The sequence below is a fragment of the Falco rusticolus genome, chromosome 7 (genome assembly GCF_015220075.1).
Source record: "Falco rusticolus isolate bFalRus1 chromosome 7, bFalRus1.pri, whole genome shotgun sequence".
NCBI lineage: Eukaryota > Metazoa > Chordata > Aves > Falconiformes > Falconidae > Falco > Falco rusticolus.
The window spans coordinates 1,203,691-1,215,941 of NC_051193.1; the positions used below are offsets into that span (position 1 = coordinate 1,203,691).

A 12,251-nucleotide genomic window follows, 5' to 3' on the forward strand; every position below is an offset into this window, starting at 1 on the left:
ATGCTTTCTTGGAGGAAAGGAGAACCAGGAGAGCAGGGCTGATGAATTGGCACCGAACCGCAATAATTTACTTTTTTTTAAAGTCAAAACAATTTCAGGGAAAGGGTCTCCCAAAAAGTCCAGTTTCAGGAGGTAGCTCAATTGAATTTCTGGTTCCTGGCTGCCTGCCTGGAGGGCCTCTTGTCACTTCTGCTTTATTCCAACAAGGCAGAAGGTGGAATTGACAGCAGCCTTCCCGCCAGGCTGTTAGAGAAGCAGGGAAGCCAGATGCTTTGCCTCCTCGCTCCCTCCCCCTTCTGCAGCCCAAGAGCCAGAGAGTTAAGTTGCTTAACTTTTCCATCTTTGCTCTCCAGTGTTCCTGGTCTGACCCAGCAGGGATCATGAGGAATGAAGTAACGCCTGGTAGTCAGCAGTCGGCACGTGGACAAAGGGCTTCTCTACCACTGAGGGGTAGAAGTGTGTGTGTCACACAGTAAGGTATCGTTATGCTTTTGTACAGAACAATACAATTATACTTTTGTACAGCAGGTTTATGTAGAGAGGCACTCTGGTGGAAATGGGCTGATGTACGAGCTTCTCCCCTAGAGCAAAACCAGGGCAAACAGTTGTATAATGTGATTTCAGAGCTTCCATTCTAAACTCACTGCTACACTTGCTCGCAGCCCATGCTACTTATGTAGCTGCATATAGGGCGCATTGTGGGTGATAGCTAAAATATTCTTACGATTTCTTCTGCAAGGACAGTATCCTCAGCCCTTCTCTTTTCTCCTTGGTATAGGGTTATTTTCTTTAGAAGGTAAGAAACCTAAGAAGGTTTCAGTTGCTGTTGAAGTAACATTTCTATTCACATCATTTAACTAGATAGTTTGCTGACTCTAAAATTTTTGTGTAATCAAATTGGTTGGCTGTTTTAGCATTCTTAAGTGGTAGTTAAAATGATGTGGAGAAAGATGCCTTTACTTTAGATTCAGGGCAGTAGCAGGGTAAGGTTATCTAACATAGCTTTTTGAGATAGGACCTGCTCCACATCACGGATTGTATATTTCCAGCACACATGACCCACAGAGCCCTTGCCCTCCCTTTCATTCTGCTGACAGCTGCAAAACGGGGTGACAAACTGGTAGTGGATGGCCAGGAAATGACACCCTCTCCCTCCCTGAGCTCATCACAATGCAAAAAAGCTCTGTATGCCAGTTGAAAACCCTTCTTCTCTGCTAAGCTGCTCTGCACTGAAACTGGCAATCTGCAGGTGAGCGTCTCTGCAGCCTGTTGGGTCTGCTGGGGGTCATCCAGACATCTTGAAAAGCAGTGAAGTCATAAGGTTTCAGTAAAATACATACAGTTCTCTTCTCCTCCTGTGTGCTTCTTTATGTCTTCTCTGTACCGAGAAGCTGTATCACTGTCTATCCAGCATGTGCTTGTACGCTCTTTCCTTCTGCCACTGCTCTCTCTCAGTCCCTCTGCCACCTTCCCCAGGCGGGGCGAGTGGTGATGGAGCAGGCGTTCCTCCTCGTGTGGCATGCATTGCTGCCTATGCCAGCTCAGGCAGGTACGAACGTCAGCCTAAGGCGAACCACAAACATTTGTAGCCTGCAGCAAGGCAAAAAGTGTTGCCCAGAACAGCCTTTGGAAATATTTTAATTACCCCTGGTTGAACTGGCAATCAACTGACTTGAGGTAATGATTACAAGTGGAGACAAAATCTAAGGGGAATTTTATGCTCAGAGTCAAATTTCAGCAACATTTTTGAAGGTTTTCTAATCAGTGTGGTTTTAACAGCCGTCACCAAATGTCCCCAAATCAAAACAGTTCTGATGTACATGGAAAGCAAATCAAGCAGTTCTAGCACAGTGTTGTGAGGTGGATGAACATGTGGCTTATAAAAGAATCAGCCTAACCACCGAGGTCTTTCTGAGCAGCTTTATAGTCAGAATGAACTTTAAAGGACTGTGAATCAAAAAATGAAATTTATTTTTTGTTTCTCCAGACTTGCCAGTGAAAGAAGAGCTTGCATGTGCCTGATGACTGCTTTCAGATCAAGTCATCTTTGCCAGCCAAGGCGAATTCTTGCCTGCTTCCTGGTCTCAGAGTGGGGTGTCTCTACAGTCTTAGCCATGAAGGGAGGTGATTATTCCTCCCAATAATTCAGTTTCCCATAAGGAAATTATCACACACAGAGAGGCGTGCACCTTCCTCTCTTCTGTTGACATGCACTGCTAGAAAGATTTATTTCAGTAATAAGGTCTTTGCATTGAAACTTAACTAAAATGAGGGGGCAAGTTTATTAATTATATATTTTACACTTCATGAAAGAAATTATTTAACAGAAGTAATTGCAGGCATCTGCCTTGATGGCATTTTCAGTAATGAACGGTTTGTGTGTCCCTTTGTGGACTAAACAGCTACAGAGACAAATCCTGCCTTGTGCTAAGCCCCTCTTATCTCTTTTCATTTGCAGGAGATGAAATGTTCTCCTGTTCAGTGTATACGGAAGAGATTGGAGCTGAGCTGCTGTCTCCGTAACAGTTAAAACTACAGTGAAATTGGAATTCTTTGTTCATATTTCATTGTCTGCTTTGAGGAAAACAGTGATCATGAGATCAAACATCACCCTCAAGGTGAGTACAGATACCACCCACACCAGCTCTACCAACACACTGCAATCTATATCTGGTTCTCTCCATTCTTGTCTATCCCTTGCAGCTCTGCTGTAGGCATGAAAGCCTTGTTCTACAGGACTCAGGTATTTCATCCCTCAAGCTGCTTCTGAGCAGCCTCTTCCATTTCTGCTGAAATACCATGTGGGAACACCTGTCATTCGCCTCAGCTTGCATTCAAACCTGGTCATGGATATACATTAGTTTTCCATGTAGTGACTCAACAGGCTGTTGGAGCATGTGCCCCTTTGGTATCTGATACCAAGGGTGGCTTGTGTGCCCTGACATTTGTAGAGTGGGAAAGTTTATTTTGCAGTATCACTGGTAATTTTTCTATGCTCCTAAGACCTTTCAGCAGGTTGGTACATTCTACCTCATGTAGGTGTCCATCTCTATCTTCCAGCTACCTGAGGTACACTCAGAGCCTGTGACACACAGTTGAGTGATTTTTATTCCCTCCACTTGAGGGAAGTATCTTACAACATTTTAAACTGGTCCACTTTGATTGACTGATGCCACCTATTTCTGAAATGCAGCCAACAAGGTAAGGGAACATTGAGGAAAGTTAACAGCATCGAGATCAATTCAAGACAGGAAGTAAAACCGAAAAAAAGTTGGGTAAAACATTGTAAACAGAAAACCCCAGCATGCCCACTAAACACAGAGCCATCCTGTGACAGTGTGACATTCCTTCCTGCTTTCTTTTTTTTTCTTTCTTTAAAAACTGTTGGTGCAGTTGGTGGGTTCTCCCCATGGGTTTCACTGCAAATGAACTGTGACAGGTGAGGTCATTAGCTCTAATGGCTATGCACATCCCAAGACAACAGTCCTTCATACACAAGAGGTTGCTGGGAACTTTTCAAGGAGGTGTTTATCTAATGGCATGCCACAGGGATCAGGGTTAGGTCCAATATTCTTTAGTGTCTTCATTAATGAGCTGAAAGAGGGGGTAAACAGCATGTTAATGACATCTAGGATGAAATGAAGAGAGAACAATGCAAAGGGCCAGGGGAGGTCACTGGTGCCAGCCCGCCAGAACTGAGTAGGGCTGGACTGTATCTGCCATGGGCTTTGGTCTGGCTTCACATTGGCCTGATTTGTGAGTAAAATGCAGCTCCGTGGGGCTCAGCCTGGGCAACCAGAGCAGTGGGTTGGGTGCTTGTAAAGACATCAGTTAAGCTGTGGTGTTGGCTGCTTTTTGAAATGCATGAGTAGCGGAACCAGCAAGTCTGGGTGGAGGTTTGCAAGCATGGAGGGAAGCAGAGCCTGTGTGCGTTGCATGTCTCTCTCACGTGTCTGCACTTGCATGTGCATGCCTTCCAATACTTTCCAGAGAGATTTTCATCTGAAGAGCTCTGACAGCCTTTCAGGCATCAATCACACAAACGCAGCAATAACCCTGCAAGGTCAGTAAGTGTTATCAGATGGAGGAGAAGTCTGTGTCTCTGTGCTGTTCCTCAGGGGAACAATTTGCACCCGAACAAGGAGAGATGAACAGAACGCTGGAGTCCCCTGCACATTCACCACAATCAGAGCTTTCCTGATTTCTGAAGCCAGGGATAGGATCCAGGTCTCCTGAACCCCCGTTCTCTGCCTTGACCACTAGAATCACTTCCTCCCCACAGAAACCTCACCATGAAACCACCCACAGGAGAACGGCTTTGTTGTTTGGCAGGGAGAGCACAGGCTCTGCTCTACCCAATCCACAGGCACATTTTTGGGTTTGCGTGTTTACTAAAATCTTGGCTTTGCTGGTCTATAGAGAATAAAAGTCAATTGTTTACCAGCCAGGGATCGGCGTCTCCCTGCCTGTACGTGTAAATATCTCTGTACAGCCATACCAGGCCATAGGGAATGTTTGTGGTGCAGCAGCCTGCTTGTATTAGAAGCCTTGTCTCTCTTCTGTGGTAAACACGTTTCTTGTTACCTGTTCTCACTGAAGCTTTTCTGGCTTCTCCTATCCTTTGTTTGGCCACTTCGGCTTCAGGGCCTTGTGATAGCTGGATTGATGAATTTATTTAATAATAAAACTTAAAGAACTGGTTGTTTTCTAGATTGCTCCATCCCAGGCAGTGGCTGTCTCTGAGGAGCCAGGTTGTGATGGGGTTAGTGGGGAGGGAGACAGGGCTGCACGGTGAATCTCAGCTCTGCCAGCCCCACTGTGCCTTCTGCCTCTCAGCCCTCTCCCAGGACACCCCTTCCTCCGGCCCTGACAGGATAGTTTATGGTGCTGTGCAGGCTGTCCACACCCTGCCCAGTTCATCTCGCTCAGGACGTGGTAGTGACCATGTAAAAGGGAGTTCACAGCCCAGGGCTACAAACAGGACAGTATGACAGTAGAGGGAAGGTGACAGAAGACAGGGAGTGGGCCTTCCATCAGTTATTTCTCCCGGGCAGGTCCCTACCAGGTGTCACAGCGCATGCTTGCTGTCTCTCACCCACTCCATGGGCCCATGTTTGAGTGTGGCTGCTCAGCACACTGGGGGTCTCCCAGAACCCCGGTCTGGCTGTGCAGCTCCAGAGCCTTCCTGCACGGTGCTGCTGGTGTGTTCTGTCCCAGTGGGAGTCCAACGTGAGAGTCTCATGTCGTATTTGTGGGACTGGATGCTTGTTCTCCCAGCCAGCAGAGTCCCCCAGTACTGAGATTGTGCAAGGAGATCATGATGGGAGAGAACCCAGCATCATGGGGAGGAGAGGCAGGCAGTGAGCGGGCAGCAGAGGGAAGTGAGGGTGATTATGGGAGTGAGCTCTTGACTGGAGATATCAGAAAGGGAGATAGGAAGGAGGAAAGGACCTTACTGTGGCCAAGGTGAAGGGAAAGACTGGGTGAGGCTGGAGACTTTCAGTGGCCTTGCCCATCCTCTGTGAGGGACAATAGCACCCTCCCCATAGGGGTTAGCGTTTTCTGTTTATTCGCATGGCTGGCAAGCAACTGCACTTGTCTGGATAAGGAATTGGTAAGTGTTTTAAAACAAAGGTCAAGAGTTCTGTGTTCTGGATCCCAACCTGAGGCATCTGCTGCTCCTTTTAATTGGAAGGCAGTCAACTCCTGGTGGGTGTGGGGAAGGGTTCCCCCACCCCCAGCCTCACACATGGTACTGGCAGGTCTAATGGCCTGTTTTGCTGCTTTAGAAGACTTGATTTTATTCAGCTTCCTAAAATCTTGAGTTCTGTGATATCTGCATGACAGCACTGCTTTGCACGGAAGTCAGTCACCCTGGTTCATCACTAATGCTTTCCTGTCTGCCAGTTTTACAGCTGGATAATGCAGCCCACTTCCCATTGCTCTCTGACCTTGGTTTTGCAGAGTGTTCAGGTGCATCTTAAAGACTCCATGTTTCAAGAGGCAGGAGTCTGTCACAGCTGCAGCTTTGTGCTTCGGGTGTTTCGTTTCCCTGAAGGTTTGCTCTTCCTTCAGGAGGAAGTCTGTATCCTCACACTTTTCCGCCCATATCGTAGTGATAACTCCAAGATTGAGAATGAAGAAAACAGAGGCAATCAGGACCCAAAATAATTATCTTGATCATCTATAATCATCACACAGAGTCTAATAGCACATAAGCACTTCTAGCGGGCTGCTTTCAGGAACACAGAATGCAAGCAGTATTGTTAGAGGACTCACTGATTATTTAAAAAGATACTAGCCAGCTCTGAACAGTGCAGTGGGGGGTTCTCTGGACTGCAAGTGTGCCTGTTTATTACATATGTGGAAAACAAGGGTATATCCAGTGCTGAACCCTTCTCTGTTCAAGTGTTAATGGGTGTAGTTTCCAGAGACAGGCTGTGGAAATTACAACTCAGCCCCTTTCTGACTGATCCTGGGGATCTGGAAGGTATGGTTGGGAAGAGCCCATAGCTGCTTGAACCCCTCTCCATGGAAGGGATTATTCCAAGGGAACTCTCTGATGTTTCCCATTGTGTCTCTCTGCTCCTCCCTACTTTCCTGCCAGTCCTGAAATACATAACCCTGAACAAGGACTTCAGGTCTGAGTTCCCTGCTGGCAGGACTGTTCTCCACCACACTGAGGGTGCGGGGCTAGAAAGCTCCAAGCAAATTCGAGTGACCTCCATTCAGAAGGGGTCCCTGAAAACATTTGCCGTTAACAAAACCCAACATTCTTCAACCCATATCCTTGCAGCTTAGTCCTCCTTCTCCACATGCTGCACTGTCAGGGAGAGCCAAGCTTGGCAGCAAGGGAGAAAGGGCCAAGGAAAGTCTTGGCCAAAATGAGTACCGTCAACTGCTGCATTTAGCCGTTTGGTGGAAAGTCTTCATAACAGTCTGCTTGGAAGTAAAAGGTCTTAAAGCTAAGAGCACAAGAAGAGTTAAAGCCAGATTTCTATGTGTAGTGGAATTAATTGGAATCCCATCAAAAGCCTATGGCACCTCATCTTCAGCAAAACATCTGAGATGTTACACATTTACTTACTCTGATGTTCTGGGTTATAAAGGGGCTTTCTGAAACCCTTGTTTTCCATTATGATCTCCAGATGAGGATGTAAAATCCCTCCTTACAGGATGCCAATCCTGAGGTGTCTCTGTGAGCGAAGGAGGGATATTTCTCATCCTCTCAGTATTTGTCAGTGGGAACTGGTGTTTCTCCCACAGACACCACCCACTGCCAAGAACTGTGCTTTAGCAAGGCTCTTATGAACTACTTTCAGACCTGGAAGGGTTATTTTCGAGCCAGACATTGATGTAAGTGCTTTTTTACTAAAATTCAAATGCAAATCAATCAGAATTTCACTCCAGCACTTCAATTTTCCTTTAGATTTTTTCCAGGGGCACCCTCTCCTGGCTTATTGGCAAGACTGTGGGAATGTGGTCGAGACAGGAGCCGTCCTCCTATATCTAAAGGGCAACCAGCTTAGGGACTGAGCCAGGTACTCCTGTTGCATGGGTATGTTCTGCCAGTGAGCCGAGGAGAGCTGCGCTCCGTTGCATGCTGCATGCCTGGTCAGAAGAGCCCTGCTGTAAGCTATGCAATCGACTGTGCCTGTTGTTTCAGGGATGTATAGTCCTATAGCCAGAGGGTAATGTTGGGTCTCAGTTCAGGTCCCTGCTCAAAGCACAGCTGGTTTCGAAGTGAGGTCCAGTTGGTCAGGGCATCACCCAGTCAGCTTTCATCTGTCTTCAAGCACAGGGATTCTTCTGCCACTCTGCATCCCTGTCCCTGGGTTTTCCTGGAGCTGAGTGCTCAGTAGCTGAGTGTGAAATCTTTTTCAAAATCTTTGCCTTTTCTCTGCTTGCAAAGCGCGTTTATCACTAGCTTAATACCTGCTGGGTTTCCCCTGTGCTCTTAAAGCTCCTCCAGCCTCTTCATGGACTTGCAAGTACAGGCAGGACATCGCAGTGTGTACCCAGGGTGACTGTTCTGTTACTGGCAGAGAGGACTTGGGGCCAGCCTGGCCCGTTGGATCCCCTGGCCCAGGCGGTGGAAGGAAGAGGAGACTATGGGAGCCAAGCAGGGGCTTCTGCTGTAGCTGCAGAGCCTGGAGCAGGACAGTGAAGGGAAGGAGACTAGAAAGCAGTGACCCCGGTTGGGTAGCAGAGTTGCTTTGGTGGTGTGTTCGCCTATGTTTTACACTTCTGAGTAGAAGCAGAGTCATGTTCTGAAACAGATTTTGGGCTGGGGTCTCCTTGGCTTGGGGATGATAGCTGGCTCCTGTGGGTTACCCCTGCAGGGCTGAAGGCTGCTGCTGGCTGGAATGGGGAAGTTTTGGAGCAGTAGGGCAGAACCTCTGGGCCTTTATGCTTCAGCTCAACCAGTCTAGGAAGAGAGTGGGACCTGTATAGCAAGGGGGCTGAATGTCCCTCCCATGGTCCTTCAGAGGAAGAAATGGAGCAAAAGAGGAAGATGATGAATGAGTGATGCAGCTGGGGAAGCTCCTGTGGCAGACTCTCAGCATGAGAGCTGCAAAACAAAGCTTTGTGGTATGGAACTGTACAAGCTAGAGGGAGGAGGCTTGCCCCAAAGAGCTCCTTACCAAAGAGCGAAACTGGTGGAGGTGAACAGAGAAGAGTGAAGTGATTCTGACTGAGGTCTTGGTGCTGCACTGTCAAACTTGCTGTAGGAATCACAGTGAAAGAAGATTTTGAAGAAGACAAGTAGGGAGCTTTGTGGGTGTTTTTCATTTCTAGAAGCATGAATAAAGAAAAGTGCGACAGTGCTTCCTTGAAAATCTGGTGGGTGGACTGGTGCTATGAGCTGATAGAAGATGGGGGCTGATGCCTTCATAATGAATGAGAGATGACAGATGGGGAAAGGCGAGGAAGGGCCTTCAGCACTAGTATAATCAACTTGCTTCTGAGAACATTGGGATGGGCTTTTTTCCTAATATGAAAGAGAAAAGAGAGGACATTTGACTGAGAGTAATGAAATACTGGGAATTGCAGAGATGAATCTGGTCGGTCCTCTGTTCCTGAGACACTTGAAGCAATGACCAGCTTCAAGAGCAGAGAGAGAGAATGGTCTCCCTGGTCTTAGGGAGGGTAGGTCTACCTCTTCCTAGCTTCATCAGTGGCCCTGAGCTCTTGTTTTGGAAGAGAAGGTGAAGCACCAACCCCCCTTCAGACTGATAATGACTTCACACCCCTACTTTTTCCCCGCAAGCCTTTTCTCTTGCACACTAATGAGTCTGAGCCTACTTCATTGTGCTTCAGTAATTGTGCTTTTAATTATGCTCTGTGTCTTTGACCATCTGTTGTGCTCTTTTCAGAATCTGTTTCAGTTCTGATATCCCCTTTTGAGATGAAGGGACCACAAGTGCACGCAGTATCCAAGGTGTGGATGATTCATAGATTTTTCTGTTCTGTTCTTTTTTTTCTTTCCAAATGATTCATACCACTTGATCTGTTTCTTGATGGTTTCTGAGCATTAAGTTGACATTTTCATGGAACTGACAGCTTTATGTGGAAAAATGAGGGCCTACTGAGAGGAGTGAAAATGATGTCTCTTGGAGAGGAAAATCCTGATCCTTTCAAGATGAGATTGTTTGGACAAGGAATATCACAGGAATTTGAAAGGAGAGGTTACAATAGCTCCCAGTATGGAGGCCACCTGGGAGAGCAGCCAACATGAAGTTGATGGTGTCAAGAAGATGCTATAACTTGCCAATAGACATATAAGAGCAAGCATGGCAGACCTCTCTGAGCAAGACGACAAGGGAGAGGAAAATCAAGCCAGGAGAGGGAGCTGGAAAGGCTCCAGCTTGAACAGAGGAGATGAAGAGAAGCAAAATGAAAGGTTAATGAGCCAGAGAACTTGTTAGGAAGTTGAGGCAACTGAAAGTTTGGGCAGAAGATGTACAGCAACATCTGTGAGGGGGTCTCATTTAGGGGTTGCAATACAGTGGGCTGCGCAGAAGGAGCAGCAGCATCCCTGGTTGCTAAGTCAAGCTTTTGATCAGACTGCTTTGCTCACCCCGGCCTGGGAGTCCAAGAGGGAAGATTTGGTCTGTAGAACTTCTTGGAGGGTAAGAGCAGTGAAGAAAGCATAGCATTTGGTGGATGAAAGGAACAGGCTTAATGCTGATATATTTGCTGTATAGGATAAACATAGTCGACACAGAGGGGTGAAGCCTGCAGGAACAGTGGCTAGAGCTGGAGGAAGACCAGGAGGTGATAACCTGCAAGCGGCCTGTTCAACTTTTTAGAATAAGGGAATAAAAAGGTCCAGGGAAATTGTTTATGTTATTCTGGCACCTTTTGGCTGTGTATGGGGCATCTTTTCCCTTCATAGGGAGAACTTAAGTCCAAGTGGCTTCCTCTTTGTATGTCAGCCCGTGCTCTAGCTCCTTTCTGCTGCCAGTGAGATACTGTGATAGCTCAGACTCTCGTACCCGGGAATACCTGGTTCTCAGCCAGGTGACTGCTTTGTCTGTGCTGTGACAGTGTGGGATGTGGGCAGAGTGGGTATTCATAATGTGGTGCCAGACGCTCAGTACCCTTAGAAAAGTCTTATTCCATCCCAAGCCACAAAGATCATCCCTTGACGTCTGGCAGCTGTTCCTTGTCTTGTCTTCTAAGCATCTTTTAAGGATATCTCAGACTGCCTTGATGTGATTTCCTAATGCCCTTTTTGACCTTCCTCTTTTCCCTGGGCCTGACAACTTGGTGCTTAGATGTCACCTATTATCACTGCTCCCTACATAAGCAGTGAAAAGAACCACCTGACCACCTGATTTTTTGCTTGCTGTCTCTGTTCCAGCTCTTGGACATCTTTCATCTCCAGCTTCCTACTGCAGGAAGGAATTGTGGTATTTGGCCTCATGGTTACCAGCCCAGCAAAACTGTCTATTAGCCAGAAAGCAAGAATCACCCACAACTAAGGTAACCAAGTCTAATTCCCATTGACAGGAGAAAACTTCCATTGCCCTCTGCTAGTCCTGTCTGAAAGGGAGAGCAGCTGCTGGGATGGAAGGATGGAATGACGTACAGAAGCTAAGTTACCTGGCCAAGATTACATGGGGTATGTGGCAAATCTAGGATTACCAGGAAGATTAACTGACATAACTGCACTGGTTAGTTACTCAAGCTAGTTACATCAGAGGTGATTTGGGAGCCCTAGCTGCTTCTTGGAGGGGTTTCAGACTAGATCCTAGCTGAGCCCCTGGCCAGATGCCTGTGCCCTGCTCAATCCCAACCCCTTCCTGCCCTCTCCAAACAGGCCATCTTGACGCTTGGGTCATGGTTTAGTGGGGCTGTCTCATTTTCTAGGCAGAGGTATGAGTTGCCAGGTCCCAGGCTCCAGGAGTGCTGTCAGCTGTACAACGATGTGCAAGGCCTTTCTCTGTCTTCCTTCTCCTCTTGCTGTTTTCTTATGCATGGAGGATGGTGAACATAAATAGCTCACCAAATTACTTAAGGGGCTCTCTGTCTTATTCCTGTATTCTGCAGACAGGTTCCTCTCCAATATAATCCTGTACCTGCAGGGTTAGGTGTCAAGCATCATTCATATGAGAGGACTGTAAATGAGGTTCCTTCAAAAACTACTTCTATTTTGCTTAAGGCCATAATGGGGAAACTACTGTGTTTCCATTAAATCGCCTTTGTATCAATCTATAGAGCTTGGCTGTGGGCAAGAGGTGCTGGGATCCCGATAGGCCACTAATTAATTACCAACCCCACATTCTTTATTGGCAATGCAGGGGCCTTCCGGCACCGCCTCTTGATAGTTAATTAGGGTGAAAGCCAAGGAGAGGCTCTGTTTCAGTGGCCATCAGTTAACTTTCCCTCTGGCTTTATTCCTTGCAGACACGTCTTGGCATTGTGAGGGGAAGCCAAGACTGAACATATGGCTTATTGTAGAGCTCTGACCTTCCCAGAGTGGGGCAGAGCCAAGGGGCTGGAATTTCCATCAAGTACCACTCAAAAGCCCTCCTGATGCCATGGAAAGCCTCTGTGTCATTTCTGGAAAAATAAACCCAAGGGCAAAGTCCCAGCAGCTGTTGTTCTCTCATGTTCTTCCTTACTATACAACATGGACAGCTAAGGAACTTTTGACGGTGCAGTAGAAGACCACCTATGAAATCTTTGCGGGGCTCAGTGCTCCAAGGTGGTGAACAGCAGCATAGTTCCACGGATGCTCTCTG

At 47.1% G+C, this 12,251-nt stretch overlaps 1 long non-coding RNA gene across 1 annotated transcript; it reads left to right on the forward strand.

The window, feature by feature from the left end:
* Positions 1 to 364: 364 nt before the first annotated feature.
* On the forward strand, positions 365 to 10,979 carry LOC119150652. The gene is made up of 4 exons (XR_005105171.1): positions 365 to 477; positions 1,988 to 2,124; positions 2,459 to 2,618; positions 10,868 to 10,979. It is a non-coding gene; the product is annotated as an uncharacterized LOC119150652 (long non-coding RNA).
* The last annotated feature ends 1,272 nt before the right edge of the window (positions 10,980 to 12,251 follow it).